At 39.6% G+C, this 17282-nt stretch overlaps 1 protein-coding gene across 1 annotated transcript in view; it reads left to right on the top strand.

The window, feature by feature from the left end:
- The first annotated feature begins 5 nt into the window (after positions 1–5).
- The window catches only part of BMPR1A (bone morphogenetic protein receptor type 1A), a 57394-nt gene continuing 40117 nt past the window's right edge, over positions 6–17282 (top strand). The window contains exon 1 of the mRNA XM_082854225.1: positions 6–62. The gene's annotated coding sequence lies outside the window, so the exon portion shown is untranslated. The remainder of the gene's footprint in view (positions 63–17282) is intronic.

Raw genomic sequence — 17282 nt, 5'->3', positions numbered from 1 at the left:
GTTCCACTTTAACAAATAAACATTAGTATGATAACGTCCTTAGAGAAATACCTTATAGTGAGGTAATATTACCTTATAAACCTAACTACTTCTAATGCTTTTATTAAAGTTCTTTTCAACTCTTAATTGATGATTGATTTAGGGCTTTGCCATATTCAGAAATATTTCAACACTGTATGTTGAAAATAAAGTAGTCACTATTTGTTTTGTAATTACGCATTGTGTAAAATTGGAAAACATCACATTATTGAGGAAGGAAACATCACATTAAGAAAAGGCTTTATGATTAAACTATATTTTCAAGTTATTTCCTCTCTAACATAAATTTGGTTAAGCCCTCAAATTAATTAATATTTATACTATATATATTGTGTATGTATGTGTGTGTATAAATATATATGTATATATATTTTAAGATCTCCTCTATCATTCTTTTTTTTTTTTTTTTTTTTTGCGGTACGCGGGCCGGGCCTCTCACTGCTGTGGCCTCTCCCGCTGCGGAGCACAGGCTCCGGACGCACAGGCTCAGTGGCCATGGCTCACGGGCCCAGCCTCTCCGCGGCACGTGGGATCTTCCCGGACCGGGGCACGAACCCGTGTCCCCTGCATCGGCAGGCGGACTCCCAACCACCGCGCCACCAGGGAAGCCCTCCTCTATCATTCTTATCTCAGAATAGTCACAACAGTGTTTCCCAGAGTGTTGAGTGTGTATCACTGGTAGTATTCAGAATGATTTTAGGTGGCACACAGATGAATCTGTAAACTTTTCCAGTTATATATTTATTGTGACAAGTAATATTTAACATAGTGACAATTATGTTCACCTTTATTTTCTCTCTGTTTTGAATTCTGGTTCAGAAATTAGAGTTAACCATACCTTCAATTTATGGCAGTAAAATTACTATCTTTGTTCTTTATAAGGGCCTTGAGTTGATATATTTTATTTTGTCTTCTTTATTCTTGACTTCCACGCCCATTTTCCTTTCCTTCTGCCATAGGAAACCATTCTAATTTGTTTGCTCTATATCTTTGAGTGAATGTATCTTTATAAAACATAGTGTTGTTGGTGTGTATGTGTTTAATTGACTTAATTAGGCTTTGTTACAGATATTCTGCCCTTTTTTTTCCCCACTATTTTCTTTAGCACCAGAAAGTTATATCTCTTCATGTTGCTGTGTACATTCTTACTCGTTGCTTCTAACTTATGTTTAGTTTCCCATAGTGTACTGCACTACATTCTTCTACTTAGAGGCAACACACTCTTCTTCAAAGCACAGGCAGTGGAGCAAAGTTTCTTCAGTTTGAGTTCGAACTGCACCACGTCTTAGTTTGGGTTTCTTTGAAAGTAGAGCCTGAGAAAGGGATTTATGGCTTGGGTAGTTTATTTGGGAGATGATCTAGAGAAGCAGAAATGAGAGAATGGGAAAAGTGAGAGAGAGAAGAAAGTAAAGTTACATAAAATTTGTTCATGTGCTAGTTATCACTGTGAGCAACTGGGATTCAATTTCCTTGGGTACCTTCTGAATGCACCTCAGCATTGTCCCACCAAAGGACGGACAGGAACTTGGGACATTTATCCACTGACTTTCATCTTTTGTTAATTGAGGATGGCTCCTGGAGGTCTAACTCTAGCACTTGTGTAGTTTGTGCCTGTATACTGCTGAGCAGTTGTCTTTGGGTTTGGAGGAAGCCCTGAGGAGCAAAACAGAGCAGTGCCTTGGCTCACACTTGATGTCAGATGCTGTTGGACAGTGCATAGATCTGAGCACTGCAAGTGTCTGCCACCCCTTTTATTATGCAGATTACTTCGTGTTCTGTTAAGTCCACTCTGTCACTGACCCTTCAGAGTGGTGGCTGGTTGTAATTGCTAAAAGCAGTCTCTAAAACAGGAGGGTTAGGGGAACATGCTGTAGTCCCTCTACTGCAGCTGGTCCTGAGGCCATAATTGATCCTGTAATCTGTGGGATAGTGGTGCTGTCCATGGGGTATATTGTGGGCAGGAAAGGCAAACCCACATCTGGAGTCAGTGTCAGTTCTGCACCTGCATGTGTTAGTTGGCATTCCACAGCAGCAGTAATTAGGTCACCTTCATGAGAAGGAAACCATGCTGCTGGGCCTTTGTAAAGCCTTCCTTTCTGTCACTAGGCCTCCTCCATTCACAGCCCTATTGCTTAAGCATTGAGGTGGTCGAGAGCAGAAGCTGGCTGATGTCCACTGACAAGTCACTCCATCTGTAGTTGGGATGCAGTTCAATGCACCTTCCCTCTTGGTGCTTTGTGGTGGGCATTAACATAAGGCATAGAAGATTGGCACTTTGTGCCAACTCCCACAGAACCATCGACATGTCTCTTCTCCAAATTCTTTCTCTTATTTTCCAGTGTTTTTTGTTTTTTTTTGTTTTTGTGGTATGTGGGCCTCTCACTGTTGTGGCCTCTCCCGTTGCGGAGCACAGACTCCGGACGCGCAGGTTCAGCGGCCATGGCTCACGGGCCCAGCCGCTCCGCAGCATGTGGGATCCTCCCGGACCAGGGCACGAACCCACATCCCCTGCATCGGCAGGCGGACTCTCAACCACTGCGCCACCAGGGAAGTCCCTCTTATTTTCCAGTTTTGCCCCTTCTATCCCCCTAACCAGTCAGCCATACCATTTGCCACTCCCAAGGAGTCCATGTTTTCCCTTCTCTGGTCACTTCTCCCTGCGCCGTACCCACTGAGAGAATTTCTACCTCATCATTGTCTTTCAGAGCCATCCAAATAGGGCTGTAGAGCAGTAGTAATCCATTTTTTATTTGTTTCTGTTAACCAGGCCCCAGGTGTTTTTGTTTGTTTGTTTGTTTGTTTTTTTGTCATTGGCCACCAGTAACCAACCGTAAAGTCATTGGTGTGAGCAGAAGTAAAGATACCAATATGGTAGAGGTAGGTGACATGAAGCTCTGGGCCACCTCTTGTAGTTTAGTAGTGCCTTCTGGACCTGCCTAGGTCCTATTACATCACACAGTGGATTGCTGCTGTGCCTAACCTAGTGACTTGGTGGATCATGATGGGTAGCTCTGGTCACTAAACCTTAATGTTTCATGGTTGGGAACTCTGCTAGGGCCCAGTATCATGCCAGGAGCTACACTTTTCATGCAGTGTTGTAGAAGTTATGTGCTTGCTTCAGAAAATCTGGAGGGCTGTGCTGCAACTCTCCTACTGGAACTTGCCAGAGAATTGACATGGCGTCCGTTTACCACAGATGTCTCTAATACCTTTGCATCTGAGCATCAGGGCAGCTTGCATCAGAGCTTGATCTGCTGAGAGCCTCTTCTCCTCTAGATCCTAATCAAAACTGGCAGCCTTCTGAGTCACCCAGTGTCTTCTTTTTTTTAATTTAAAAAATTTAAAAAATGTACCAGTCATCTTTCATTGGGCATTAATTCTCAGGGTGTAATAGGATTCAGCAAAGATCAAGTTCTTCAAAGAGAGGTTCAGGGCAAAGATGGTCATGGTAAGGACTGCAGAGAGCACCCTTCACGTGGGACCCTCATCAGTGGTTCTTGCGTAGCTGTTCATGTTTGAGTTCCTTGTAAGAAATGCAATAGTTGAAAAGCACGTCAGCTTCCAGCACCATAGAAACCCCAAGGGTGCTCCCTTTGTTTATATTGACATACTTGTTGTCATACTGGTAGTAACCTCTTTGAAACGCTCTGATGGTGCCTTTGGGGGTGAAGTCTTGCGTCAGTATCCAGTTTGGCAGATCCTTTATTTTGACATCCATGAGTTTCTTCTCCACTGGTACAACTAACATTGTCTTGGATATTCACTGTCACTCAATCTTTGCTAATAGTTCCGTTTAACTAGAAGCCGCTGTTCTGATTTTCAGCTTAGCCTTCCCTCCGTTTGCTGAATTCCCTTTAAATGAATTGTATTTTTTATGCCCATTCCGGGGCTCTGGGTTCCCTAAGCACTCATTTAGTTCTGGCTATAGGATCTATTATTCAGTGGCAAACCAATAGGCACGAAAGTCAGAGTTGTTTCTGTCCTGTGGACTGATAACAAGGGGGCCGACAAATTGTTGCCCATTTCTTGAAGCTCTGGGAGCAGTCCTCAGGCCCTCCCGACTGCAAGATCTGTTAGCAGTGTGGCAGATGAGAGTTGCTTCTACGTCTGCTGAGATCTGTTAGCTGGAGCAGCCTTTTGAGGGTCCAGCATTGCAGAACGCAGTTATAGTGCCAGGCTTGAAGATGAGCTTCATCTTTCCTATTGGTCTCTCCTTGGACTCCATTGAAAATGTATTCCCACACCTACTGTCTTCTGTAGAGAAACCTAGAACTTATGGTCTCAGAAACATCCTACAGGCCTCTCAGGCTCTTTGGTTATTGTGCTACTCCTCAAAGGGAGACAGAGAAAGTCTATTCCCATTCTCTTCAATTCAGACTACCTCCTCATAACTCAGATATCTTTATTCTTTTCTTAATTTAAGTTTGGTGGGTATTCTCCTTGCTTACTTATTTGATCATTCTCCAGTTTGGATGCTTTTAGATTCCGGTGGTGGTTTGTGTTATTGCAACTGCATATGGTACTGTAGGAAGAGCGTGCCACAAGATTTCCAGTAGCGTCTTTTCATAATCTATAGTGACATTTCAATTCCTGTCTTTATCCTCCATCCTAATACTTCTCTCCTGTTCTACTATCTTATATTTTCAATAGTTTCTTTCTGGGAGTCTCAGATAGAAATTCTAGTATAACTTCTCAGCTCACCTACTTCCTACCTGTTCGTCCTTTCTTCCTTTCCTCCCTCGCGTCCATTTTTTTGTGGGTTAAGGGCTAGAGGAGGCTTAATTGTCTCTTTGCAGAACAATTTTTTTTAATTTTAAAAAGACTACATAAATGAGGCATGAATAAGTTCTTGCAATCAATTTTGACAGTATGCACCGAAGCCTAAAGCCCTCTTCACTACCCTCACCCCACTGCCCTCCTTACCACAGTCCCCTCCACCCCATTTGCACCTCACCGACCTTTACATTACAGGTTATTGATTTGGGGGATTTATTTTTATAAAATTATGCATAATGAGAATACTTGCCTTATATAGTTAGTGTGAGGACTAAATGAGTTAGTACATGTCAAGTATGTATAACATGTTAGAATTCTTACTTCATAGTATAAAAAAACAGTATTATAAGAAAAAGCTAATAAACTTAGAGCAAAGATCATTCAAAATATGAAATAAGGCAGAAATATTTGGGGGAAAAGGGCTTTTGCATATACTAAGGTTCCCCGTTTCATGACTTGGATATAAATTTCTTTAACATCTAGAAATCACCAGAGGGGTGGTGATTTGGGGAGCAACGTTATTGAGCTAGTACTTGGATTGTTGGGTTAGTAGTAGCTGGCTGTAACTGTAAGGTTTGGAGATGCATTTGTGGATGTTAGTATACTTACAAAGAACTATTAGAGTTTATTATATGATTTTATAGTTGATTTAACTCCCCAGTTATGTTTCCCTTAAGATATTAATATTATTTTTATTCATTTCATTCACCTATTGAACATTTATTGTTTTGCTTAGTAACATGCTAGAAAATAGAGGCTACAAGTGCTGCAAGATAAGTCAAAAGAATCAACCTGACTAAATAAGCGTTATGAGAGGAGGGATCACGTCTGTTTCATTGACTGTTGTATAAGTGTGATGCACATACCAAGTAATTAATAAATACTTTATGAATGAGTGTTAGTCAAGAGCTAAGGCACAGCTATGGTTCATGTTCTGGGTACACTACAAGTACAGAGATGGGCCAGCTCACTCAACCTGATATGTAGGGGTCAGGGATTGCTTACACAGATGATGCATAGATCAAGTCTGAAGAGTGAACTGTAGTTAACTTGGTGAGAAACAAAGGGAAGAACAAAAAGGATGTGCAAAGGATGGGAGTCTAAAAGGGATGCCTGTAAATATAGAGGCTTCGGTGATTTCAGTGTAGTTGGATCATTGTAAAGGTATGAGGAGTGAATGGGAAGATGGTGTTAGAAAGCCTGGCGGAGGCCGGATCATAACAATTCTTCTTATGTCTTGGTAATTCCATCCTATGAAATGAGAATATTTATAGATTTTTTTAAGCAGAGAGCATGACAAGGTCATTTAGTTTTAGAAGTTAGGTTTGGTTTAGAAGTTAGCATTTTATTAAAAGTGATCATGTACTAGGCTGTATAGCAAGTTCTTATACAGTTCAAATGATCATATCAGCCATACTTTTTGTAAACATACACTTAAGTTAAAACTGAGTAACAAACAGTTTATTCAGGCACACATTTGGAAATTTAAAAACCTACCTCCGTAAATCCCACAGGTCAAAAATAAAATGATAATGCAAGTCAGAAAACACCTAGAACTAAACAATAAAGAAAATTAGGACTTAATAAGCTTGTGTGACATGTTGAAGCCTTACATACTCATATTAAAAGATTAAAAATATTAATAAGATAAGCACCTAATTTAAATTAGGAAAAGAACAACAGAATAAATTCAAGTGAAGTAAAATAGGTGATAAAAATAAAAGCTAACACTTGTAGAGCACTTGTTATATTTACCAGGCACTGTTCCATGTGCTTTACAAGGATTATCTCATTTAATCTTTGCAACAACCCTGTGAGGTAGGTACTCTTATTATTCCCACTTTACAGATGGGAAAACTGAGGCACAGAGAAAAACTTATCTACACTTCTAGTTAATAAGTGATAGAATTGGGGCTAATTGGAAAAGTTTGTTTTGTTTTGTTTTGTTTTTTTAAGATACGATGGAGAGAGTTAACATAGCCAAAAGTTGGTTTCTTGAAAAGGCTGATAAAACAGACAAACGATTTGAATAACTGATCAAGAAAAACCCAGAAAGCACAAGCAGTATTGGGAATGGAAAGGAGGACATAACTTCAGATATAGCAGAGATTTTTTAAAAATAAAAGATACCTTGAATAAGTTTATGCCTGTACTTTTTTTAAAATTTATTTATTTATGGCTGCATTGGGTCTTTGTTGCTGAGTGCAGCCTTTCTGTAGTTGTGGTGAGCGGGGGCTACTCTTTGTTGCGGTGCACGGGCTTCTCATTGCAGTGGCTTCTCTTCTTGCAGAGCACGGGCTCTAGGTACATGGGCTTCAGTAGTTGCAGCATGCGGGCTCAGTAGTTGTGGCTAGCAGGCTCTAGAGCACAGGCTCAGTAGTTGTGGCACATGGGCTTAGTTGCTCCGTGGCATGTGGGATCTCCCCAGACCAGGGCTTGAACCCGTGTCCCCTGCATTGGCAGGAGGATTCTTAACCACTGTGCCACCAGGGAACTCCTACATTTTACAATTTAAATAAAACAACAATTTTTAAAACGTGACAATAAAATTGATTAAGGTGAAATAAAAAACCTAGATATTTCTGTAATTATTAGAGAATTTTAATTTTTAGTGAAAGATCTGCCTCCTCCCATATACTCACAGATAAGCCCTTGGCTCAGATGATTTTAAAGGTGAGTTCTATGAAACTATTCAAGGGGTAGATATGTCCAGATATACAAAGACTGTTTGAGAGAATAGCAAAATAAGGAAAGTTCCTCAGCTTATTCTGTGTGAGTAGTATAACCTTGATACCGAAACCAGACATGGATAATGTGAGAAAAAAATTATAGGTCAGTCTTTCTTATGAACATAGATGTAAAACCTAACAAAATTGTTAGCAAAACAAATCCAGTGGTGTATCTAAACGAGATCATGTCTACAGTACTGCAATACAGTTCTGACACTGCCTACCCACTGTTAGTGTCAGACTCCACAGTTTTAAGGGCACAGTCCCCAACAAGACTGCCCTCACTTGAGATGCCAGTCACAAGTTTGGAGGTCCCCAGGCTACTCACACTTTTGACTAACTGGCTACAAATCCAGGAGGATTCCCATGACCGCCCCCCACATTTGACAATTCATTTATATGACTCACAGAATTTAAGAAAGTGGTAGACTTATTTTTTAAAATAAATTTATTTTATTTATTTATATTTGGCTGCGTTGGGTCTTTCTAGAGAAAGCTGCGTGCAGGCCTTCTCTAGTTGTGGTGAGCAGGAGCTACTTTCTTTTGCAGTGTGCGGGCTTCATGTTGCCGTGGCTTCTCTTGTTGCAGAGCACGGGCTCTAGGTGCATGGGCTTCAGTAGTTGTGTCACGCGGGCTCAGTAGTTGTGGCACGCGGGCTCAGTAGTTGTGGCTCGTGGGCTCTAGAGCGCAGGCTCAGTAGTTGTGGCGCACGGGCTTAGTTGCTCCGAGGCATGTGGGATCTCCCTGGACCAGGGCTTGAACCCATGTCTCCTGCATTGGCAGATGGATTCTTAACCACTGTACCACTAGGGAAGTCCCAAGTGGTATACTTATGATAGTTTTATCAATATAAAGGATACAGATTGGGACCAGCTAAATGAAAGACACACAGGGTGAGGCCAGGGAGGCTTCCAAATGTGGAGCTTCCATGCCCTCTTCCCCTGGAATTAGGGTGTGTTGTCCTAGGAAGCTTGTCTGAGACATTGTGTTCAGTTCTTATTGGAGTTTCATTATGTAGGCATGATTGAATAATTGGCCACGTGACTGAACTCAATCTTCTGCCCTCCCTATCCATACTCCCTGGAGGCTGGGCTGGCTCCAAGCCCCAAACCCTCTTTTTTTTTTTTTTTTTTTTTTTTTTGCCGTACCAGGGCCTCTCACTGTTGTGGCCTCTCCCACTGCGGAGCACAGGCTCCGGACGCGCAGGCTCAGCGGCCATGGCTCATGGGCCCAGCCGCTCCGCGGCATGTGGGATCCTCCCGGACCGGGGCACGAACCCTTGTCCCCTGCATCGGCAGGCGGTCTCTCAACCACTGCGCCACCAGGGAAGCCCCCAAACCCTCTTCTAATCACATCACTGGTCATTTTGGTGACCATCCCCCATCCTGAGTCATTCATTAGCATAAACTCAGGTGTGGTCCATGAGGCTTGTGAATAACAAAGACACTTCTGTTACCCAGGAACCAGGCACAGAGACCAGACAAAATATTTATTTAACGATGACAAAACAGAATTTATCCCAGAAATCCAAGGATGTTAATGTGTTAGTTATTGTTGCTGCATAACAATTCATTCCAAAACGTAAGGACTTGAAATAATGAAAGCTTAAATTAACTTACAGAAATTCAGGAGCAATTTACTGGGTGGTTTTGATTCAGGATATTTTGTGAGATTGTAGTTTTGTCAACAGGGGCTACATTCATTTAAAAGCTTGACTGGAGGAGAATCCACTTCCAAGATGACACATTCTCATGGCAGTTGGCAGGAGGCCTCTGTTCCTCACCGTATGAGCCTCTCCACAGATTCCTTGAATATACTAACACCATGGCAGCTGGGTTTCCCCAGAATAGATATCCAAGAAAGAGAGCAAGGAGAAAGCTGCATTACCTTTCAAGACCTAGTCTCAGAAGTCATACTTTGTCACTTTCACTTTATTCTCTTTGTTAGGAGGGAATCTCTCAGTCTGGCCCACTCTCAAAGTAATTAGGTTCCACCTCTTGAAAAGAGGAAAATGAAAGAATTTGTGGACATATTTTAAAACTACCACAGATAGCTTACTCTTTGAGAGAGCTCTCAGGGACTTCCCTGGCGGTCCAGTGGGTAAGATTTTGCCTTCCAATGCAGGGAATGCGGGTTCGATCTCTGGTTGGGGAGCTAAGATCCCACATGCCTTGCAGCCAAAAAAACCAAAACATAAAACAGAAGCAATATTGTAACAAATTCAATAAAGACTTTAAAAATGGTCTACATCAAAAAAAAATCTTAAAAACAAAGAGAGCTCTTAATACGGATTATTACTCATTAATTTATACGTTAACACATTGAAGGAGGAAGCCACTGTGATTATATCAATAGATGGAGAAAAAGTACGTGATGTAATTCAACCCCATTTATGATGAAAACTCTTATTAGCAAATGAAGAATAGAAGGGAACTGTAATGTGATAAAGAATATCATTAAGTTTATAATTAATTTAGGAACAGTTGATGTACATGATCTTGAAGTTTTCTATACATAATGTGGTATGTTTTTCCATGTGTTAAAGTTTATTCTGTATCCTTCAGCAGTATTTTTAAATTGTCCTTATATCAGTGTTGTACACTTGGAAGTACAAAATGGTACAATCCCAGAGGGGGTTACCAAAATATCTACCAAAAGTACTATCAGACCCAGAATCCCACTTCTAGAAATCTATCCTTCAGAATTATTTACCCAGACAACAATAACAAAAGCATCTATTCAAGTTTATTTATTGCAGCATTGCTCATAATACCAAAACCTAGGAACAACCTAAAATGTCCATCAACATAAGAATGGATAAATACAGCTATAAAATAATCATAAAATGGAATACTATATAACAATGAAAACGAATTAAAAGGAACTATATATATCTATGATGGTAATCACAACGTTGAGTGAAAAATAAGCAAATTATAAAAATATACATATAGGATGATACAATTTTTATACATCTATAGCAAATTTAACAGTATGCAAAACAATATTATTTGGGATATATACCACATATAGTATAAAAGCATGTAAAGACATGAATGTTAAATACCATAATCAGAATAGTGGTTCCCTCAGAACCAGGGAAAGGGTGGCGCTTCAGTGGTATTTGCCCTGCTTTACTCAGTACCTATATAATTAGGTGAAGTCTTTGAGGCACTATATTCAGGAGTGTAGTTCATAGACTCATAGGATATGAGAGGTAGAAGTCTTCATGGTATTATTTATTTTACAGATGAGGAAACTAAGGCCTGGAGAGGGAAGTGAGTGGGCCAAGGTCAGCTAGCCAATTAGGCAGAATTTGCAACTGAATCCTAGGTCTCCTGACTCTAAGACTGTGTTACTTAACACAGCATATTTTTATATTTAATAAAAGTATAAGTTGGTAAGTATTTAATAAATATAAGTTTTATATTTAATAAAAATATTTTTATATTTTTAATATAAAAATATATGTTTTATATTTAATAAAAATATTTTTATATTTAATAAAAATATAAGTTGATAAGTATTTAAACTAGGAGCTGAAACAAAGATACTAAAAGGGAAAAAAGGACAAGTTAATGTCAAGTCTGCCACAGAATTTCTTCATGAAAACACTCTAAACCAGCACATTCTAACCTAAGACATGTTCTGACGGAGTAAAGAAAATAAAATGGAGATGTTTCATCCAAAACGGGGAAAACTCTTTCTGGATTTCCAAGCTCTTCACATTAATAAGCCCGAATTTGTCATCTTGAGTGTTGTTTCTCAGACCTATAGGTTTGCAGGGTTTAGTTTCCTATAGTTTGTGGTTCATGCTTGTCAGGGCAGAACTGTTAACAATCTGATTTTAACACCCTCTGGTCTTATTCAGGGCCTTTGGTTACTTACAATTTACATATAAATACTACCTTTGAACCTTTACTTAATTGAAAGATTGCAGTTGAGTTTAGATAGTGCTTTGAAGTTTCCTTTGTCAGACCACATTGTTTGTACCAAAGGACTGTATTTTCTTTTTGTCTGTGGTTATTTCCACAATTATTTAACTTGCTGTAACTATGTGGTACTGTCAGAATATAACCCAAGCCATTGTTTGCCTTAAGCAATATTTTAGGTCTTGGGAAATAATGTTTACTGATACATGTCTTTCTTAAAGACCTTTTAATTTACTCAAATATACTCAAGACATTGAGTCTCAAGACGTACTGAAGACCTTTTAATTTACTCACATATACTCAAACTTGAGTATATCCAGTGAAAACAGTGGAAAAAAGGTTTTTTTTACTGGATCTTGACACAAGTCAGGGCTCAAAGTGAGCAAAAGGAAGTAGTGTGGTTTTTGTATCATTTCAGTTGTGTTGAGAAAAGGAAATGGAATAGTTTATCCATAGCATAGCCCTTATGGGAAAGTCTCATTTGTATGTGAAAGTAAAAGGAATTGGCATAACGTTTTAATTCCTTCTGCTATACTCAATCATTCCCTCAGCAAATATTTATTTAGTACCAAATATGTGCCAAGCACCATCCTAGGTGCTACAAATACAGAGTGAAAAAGTAGACTTATACACCTGCCCTTACGGAGCATACGTTCTGGAGCAGGTGGCAGGCAATAAACAAAACAAATAGTAAATTATATGTAAAATTACAGGTGACAAGTGCTGAAGAGAAAAAAAAATATCAGGGATGGAAGATGGGAGTGCCAGCAATGTGGATGGGATTACAGTTTTAAATAGGATGAGCAGGAACACTAAATAAGAAAGGGGTACTGAGTAAGCACTTGGAAGAGGTCAGGTAGCAAGTCATATGGATAGATGTCTTGGGGAGGAATATTATAGACAGAGGAACTTGCAGAGGTCCTGCAGCAGGGCCATCCCTGAAATGTTTGAGGAACCAGGAGGCCCATGCTGCTGAAGTAGAGGAGTTGGAGTCTTGTTGGCCATGGTAGATTTCAGCTTTTACTCTGAGTGAGTTGGAGAACCATTGGAGGGTTTTGAAAAGGGGAGTGATGTGATCTAATATGCTTTTTATCACCACTTTGGCTGCTGTGTTGAGAATATATTGTAGGTGGATAAGGGCAGAAGCAAAGAGTCCAGTTCTAGGAGGCTTTTTCAGTAATCCAGGCAAAAGGTTAGTTAGTGACTTGGACCAGAGAGATAATAGTGGATGTGGTGAGAAGTGCATAGGTTCTGGATATATTTTGAAGGTAGAACCAAGAGGATTTGCTGACCATAGCCTGTGGAGTATGAGAGGGAAGAAGGGAGTTGCCCAGAATGACTCCCAAGACTTTTGGCCTGGGAAACTAGAAGTAGAGAGGCTGTTAGTTATGGTGAGAAAGACCAAGGGTCTAGCAGATTTAGGGGGTAAGAGGAGAAAGACCAGGAATGATAAATTATATAGCTGCTGATTACATTATTAAGTAAATTTTTATACTATTTGAGCTATCTTAAAAGTAATTCTATCTTGTACCAGTCTTTTTTTTTTTTTTTTGCATATGTGTTATTGAGTATCTTTTTCTGAGATATTTGACATTACTCAGAAGTACTAATTTTATGCTGATCTAACCCAGAATACTCAAGTGTACCTTTTCATTTAATATTTGGTTGTATCAGAAAAATTATCTCTCTCTGACCTAAAATATAAGGAGAATTTATTGGCTGTTAACTGAAAAGTCCTTAAGCAATCCAGGTGTCAGGCAGGGTTGTTTGAGCAGCTCATTGATAGCTCCAAGGATCTGGCTTCTTTTACTCTCCCAGCTCTGCCTCTGGTTCCCCTTCTGGTCCCAACGTAGCTGCCAGCAGCTATTTTCTTATTCATGTTCAATCTGAAAGAGTGACTGTATCTCTGCAGGGCCAGCTGAAGTCCTTAGACCATGTTAGTACGGCTCACCCCTGAACTTTTCATTGTGGCATAGGAGATAGAATATGCTGATTGGCTTGGCCTAGGACAGAGCCTCTACTTCTGGTGCTTCAGGGAAACCTGTGTACAATGAATTTTTTAAAGTTGTAGATAGAGGAAAAAAAGTGGAGAAAAATGGTTGATTTTTAAATTACTTTTGCATTGTACAAGCACTGTGGTTAACACAGCAAGAATATGATTCCTTTTGTAAAGTGGTCAAATGAGAAGGAAAAAAAGTAAAGTAAAAGTAAAGTTGCATTCAGACATTAGTTTGATTAAGATAATTTTTCTTCTAAGAGGCCTAAAACTATTGCTTTTTGAATATCTAGAACCTAAGAGGAAATTCCCTGACAGTCCAGCAGTTAAGGCTCTGTGCTTTCACTGCTGAGGGCCAAGGTTCGATCCCTGGTCAGGGAACTAAGATCCCGCAAGCCTTGTGGCGTGGCCAAAACAAAATGGAATCTGATAGGTCGTTCTTGTCAAGAATAGTTGTTTCTCCACAAGGAGATCCCTATTGGCATTTGGTTGAGACAATTCTTTGTTTTGAGGGATTGTCCTTGCACATTGCATTGCATTTTCCATTTTGGGCCCTAGTCACTGTGTGTCCTGTCCTACCCCAGTCATTGTTCCAACCGAAAAATCACCTGTATATTTCCATATCTTCTTAGGGAGGTACAAACTTGCAGAAACTTGTGACTCTTTTTGAAAGGGTGTTTCATATTGAGGACATAAATACAGATATACTTTGATTTGGTTTCCTGAGTGAAAAGTGGGTTTGTTTTTTGTTATTCTTGAAGTTCTGCTTTGACTTTTTTCCCCCAGTTCTAGAAGTTAGATATATTCTCCTTAAAAATTGATTTAGCATTTGAATTAATTTTTTGGCCATAGGGATTTACTGAGTTAATTCCAGAAGTTTTTGATTAAATGTATCGCTAAGGAAAAGAGAAATGTTTTGATAGCCAAATTTTGGTGCTCTTTCAAGCGTTTTGACTTGGGTCACATAGGTTAGAACAGAAAGACCACCCAATCTTGAACAAATTTCTAACTTTGATAGGTTAAAATTATTTGTGGTGGGAAAAGTGAAATAGGTACTGAGTCTAGAAGAATTCATTCCTAAAGTCAGAATATCTTAGAATACTCTTTGAATATATATTAAAACACACTTTGTAAGCACTTAGGAAATGTTAGACCTCTTTGATGAAGTGAATATATTAAAAAATGTTTATGTAGTATGTGTGGATATAGTCAGTCAGTTACCCTCTGAGATCTGTTTTCTGAAAGTATTTGTATCAATCAGGGCCCTGTCAGGAAAGCTGAAACCACACTGGTTATTTTAACAGAGAGAATTTGGTGTAGGGAGTTGACTACACAGGTATTGGAGGATTGAAAAAGCTAAAGGAACACTGGGATTAAACTGAAATACTAATTGTGGGAAGCAAATACCACCCTTAAGAGGCTGAGGTTTCAGAACCTAGAAGCTTGGAGGAGTGCCCCTGTGGAGCCCTGACCCAGTCCTCTGTTGAGGGAGCTCAGAACCCAGCTACTGCCGGCTCCCGAGGACCTGCTCTGGGGTCTTGAGACGCTGGCACTCAGACCCTGAGGTGTAGGCACAGTTGGGTCTGAACAGGGGCCATGAGGCTGGTTCTGGGAGTGTGGAAGGAAGCTGGAAATGGAATCTACTGCTGCTGCTATGGCAAAGGTTGTAGTTCAGATAACTCTGACAGGAACAACAAACAAAGTCAGAAAGATGAAAGTCCCTTCTTCCCTCCCCTTTTGGCAGAACCTATCAAGGAACCAGCTGGTAAAAGACTTGTTAGTGGTATCCCAGGTCAGCATCACAAAGCAGAATGGTTAGGTTTTATTTGGGGGCCGTGGTAGGGGGGGCTTGTTATTGCTTTGTTTTTGCTGAAAAGCAATAGTGTAATAAGGGGCACAGTAGTTTCCATTTTTTCTCATTACCTGTCGCTCCTGACTATGCAATAGTGAATGGAATTTGAGCTTTCTCAGCAACAGACTTGCTACTTATTGGTTGTGTGAACTTGAGCAAGTTTCTTAACTTTGCTGAGCTTCACTTTTTCCTTGCAGAGTTGTGAAGATGAAATAAAATCTTATGTGGCTCAATAAAGAATAACTTCCTATTTCCCTTTTGATGTCCTTACTGGATAAAACACTGCACTTGGGAATAAAAGACCTGGGTTTTAGTTTTTGCTTCAAGTTACTAGCTGTATAGAATTCAGCAGGTCACTTTAGCTTCCTGAACCTGTCTCTTCTCTGTAAAAGTAGGAATAATTTTACTTACTGTAAGGGTCATATACGTATGGTATAAGGCATGTAAAACTAACTTGCAAATTATTAAGATGGTGATGTGCTAACATAAAGTTGCCACTAAACACTATATATGATTTTCTCTCACTTAATTGGCACAGAAGACCTAGATCTGTATTATGCTAGACCCTGAACTATTCAGTAACCACATTATACTGATTTTATCTCTATAAAAATATTGTGCAGAAACAAAGACAGTATTGTTTACCATTACTCATAATATACCTATAGGGATGACCAAATTCTGTTGCCTCCTAGGCATTTCTGCAACTACTGATTCACTTTACCTGTTTTTTTGTCTTTTGTGCTATTCCAGAGGAGAGACAGAAGAATAACACCCAGACCCCCTCAATTAACTGCTGGCATTAAGAATTTCTTCTGAGCACTGATGTACCAAAGATTGATATATAGCATAATCTAGTTCTAATTATTTGTGATGTTTTTTTGTTTAATAAGATGAAACAAACAAAAAAGCTTTGGCGAAACTAGGTTAGTGAATTTGTAGTACAAAGTTGAATGGTGTTTTGAAAATAGATTATCCCCTGTTTTTTAAAATAGTTCATAAACAAAGAAGCATTTATTGTGCATCTAATATTGAGGCCCCCACTGAGGGATATAAAACATCTAAGTGCATCAACTATAATAATGCCATACTAGTTTGTCTTACCTCTCTGTTCCTGGAAGAATTTTACTTGTGTTGGGGAGAACAGTTTCTTGGCACTGAAGGAAAGTGAAAGGTTTTGAATGAAGAGAGGACAATTGAGCAGAAATACAGAGGTTAAATGTTGTTAAATTTGCTTTGAATAAATAATTGAGCATTGGGGAAAGGAAGGTCTAGTCAGAAGGTAATTTCAAGGGTGATGATGAAATTAGTGACCTCAGGGTAGATGAAGACATCACAGTTAGAAATGTCTTTATGAAGTGGAACTTCCCCATCCCTACTGTAGGTCAGAATTTAGCTAGATGGTTGGTTCTCTTAGCTCCTTTTTCAGACTTTACAAAAGTTCTCATTATGAATGTCTCACCCATCACAAGTTCTCACAGCATGGACTCCAAGGCAGGCTTTTTGGTGAGATTCCTGTGTATTACCACAGATACACTCATAACTATTTATTTAAGCATGTTATTTTTTAGGGGTTTATGTTTAGATTTGGGTGACTTTTTTTACACTGATATAAAAATAACCTGAGTAGTGTTTCTCCATTTGTATGTGTATATATTAGTTTAGGAATTGATGGGGTTGGAGGTTAGAAATGGGGAGGGGATGGATGAGTTGCTTGTTAAGGGAAAAGACAATATTCTTATGCTAATCCAAACTCTGGATCAGGAGCAAAGCAGCCGTGCAAACAATGGCTGTGGAGCCAGAAAGTCTGCAGTGAGTCTATTCCTCAGAAAGCTTGTCAGACAAGGCGCCTGGAGCTGCATAGGGGGAGGGACCCCTGGAAGGGGGAGTTTTCTCCTTACTACTTTATGGAGTTGGCAGTAAGCCAGCTTGTTGAAAATTCCCAAACCTCACTACTA

The sequence above is a fragment of the Leucopleurus acutus genome, assembly GCF_964270905.1.
Source record: "Leucopleurus acutus genome assembly, chromosome: 14".
NCBI classification, from domain to species: domain Eukaryota; kingdom Metazoa; phylum Chordata; class Mammalia; order Artiodactyla; family Delphinidae; genus Leucopleurus; species Leucopleurus acutus.
This window is presented reverse-complemented; position numbering and strand designations above follow the sequence as displayed.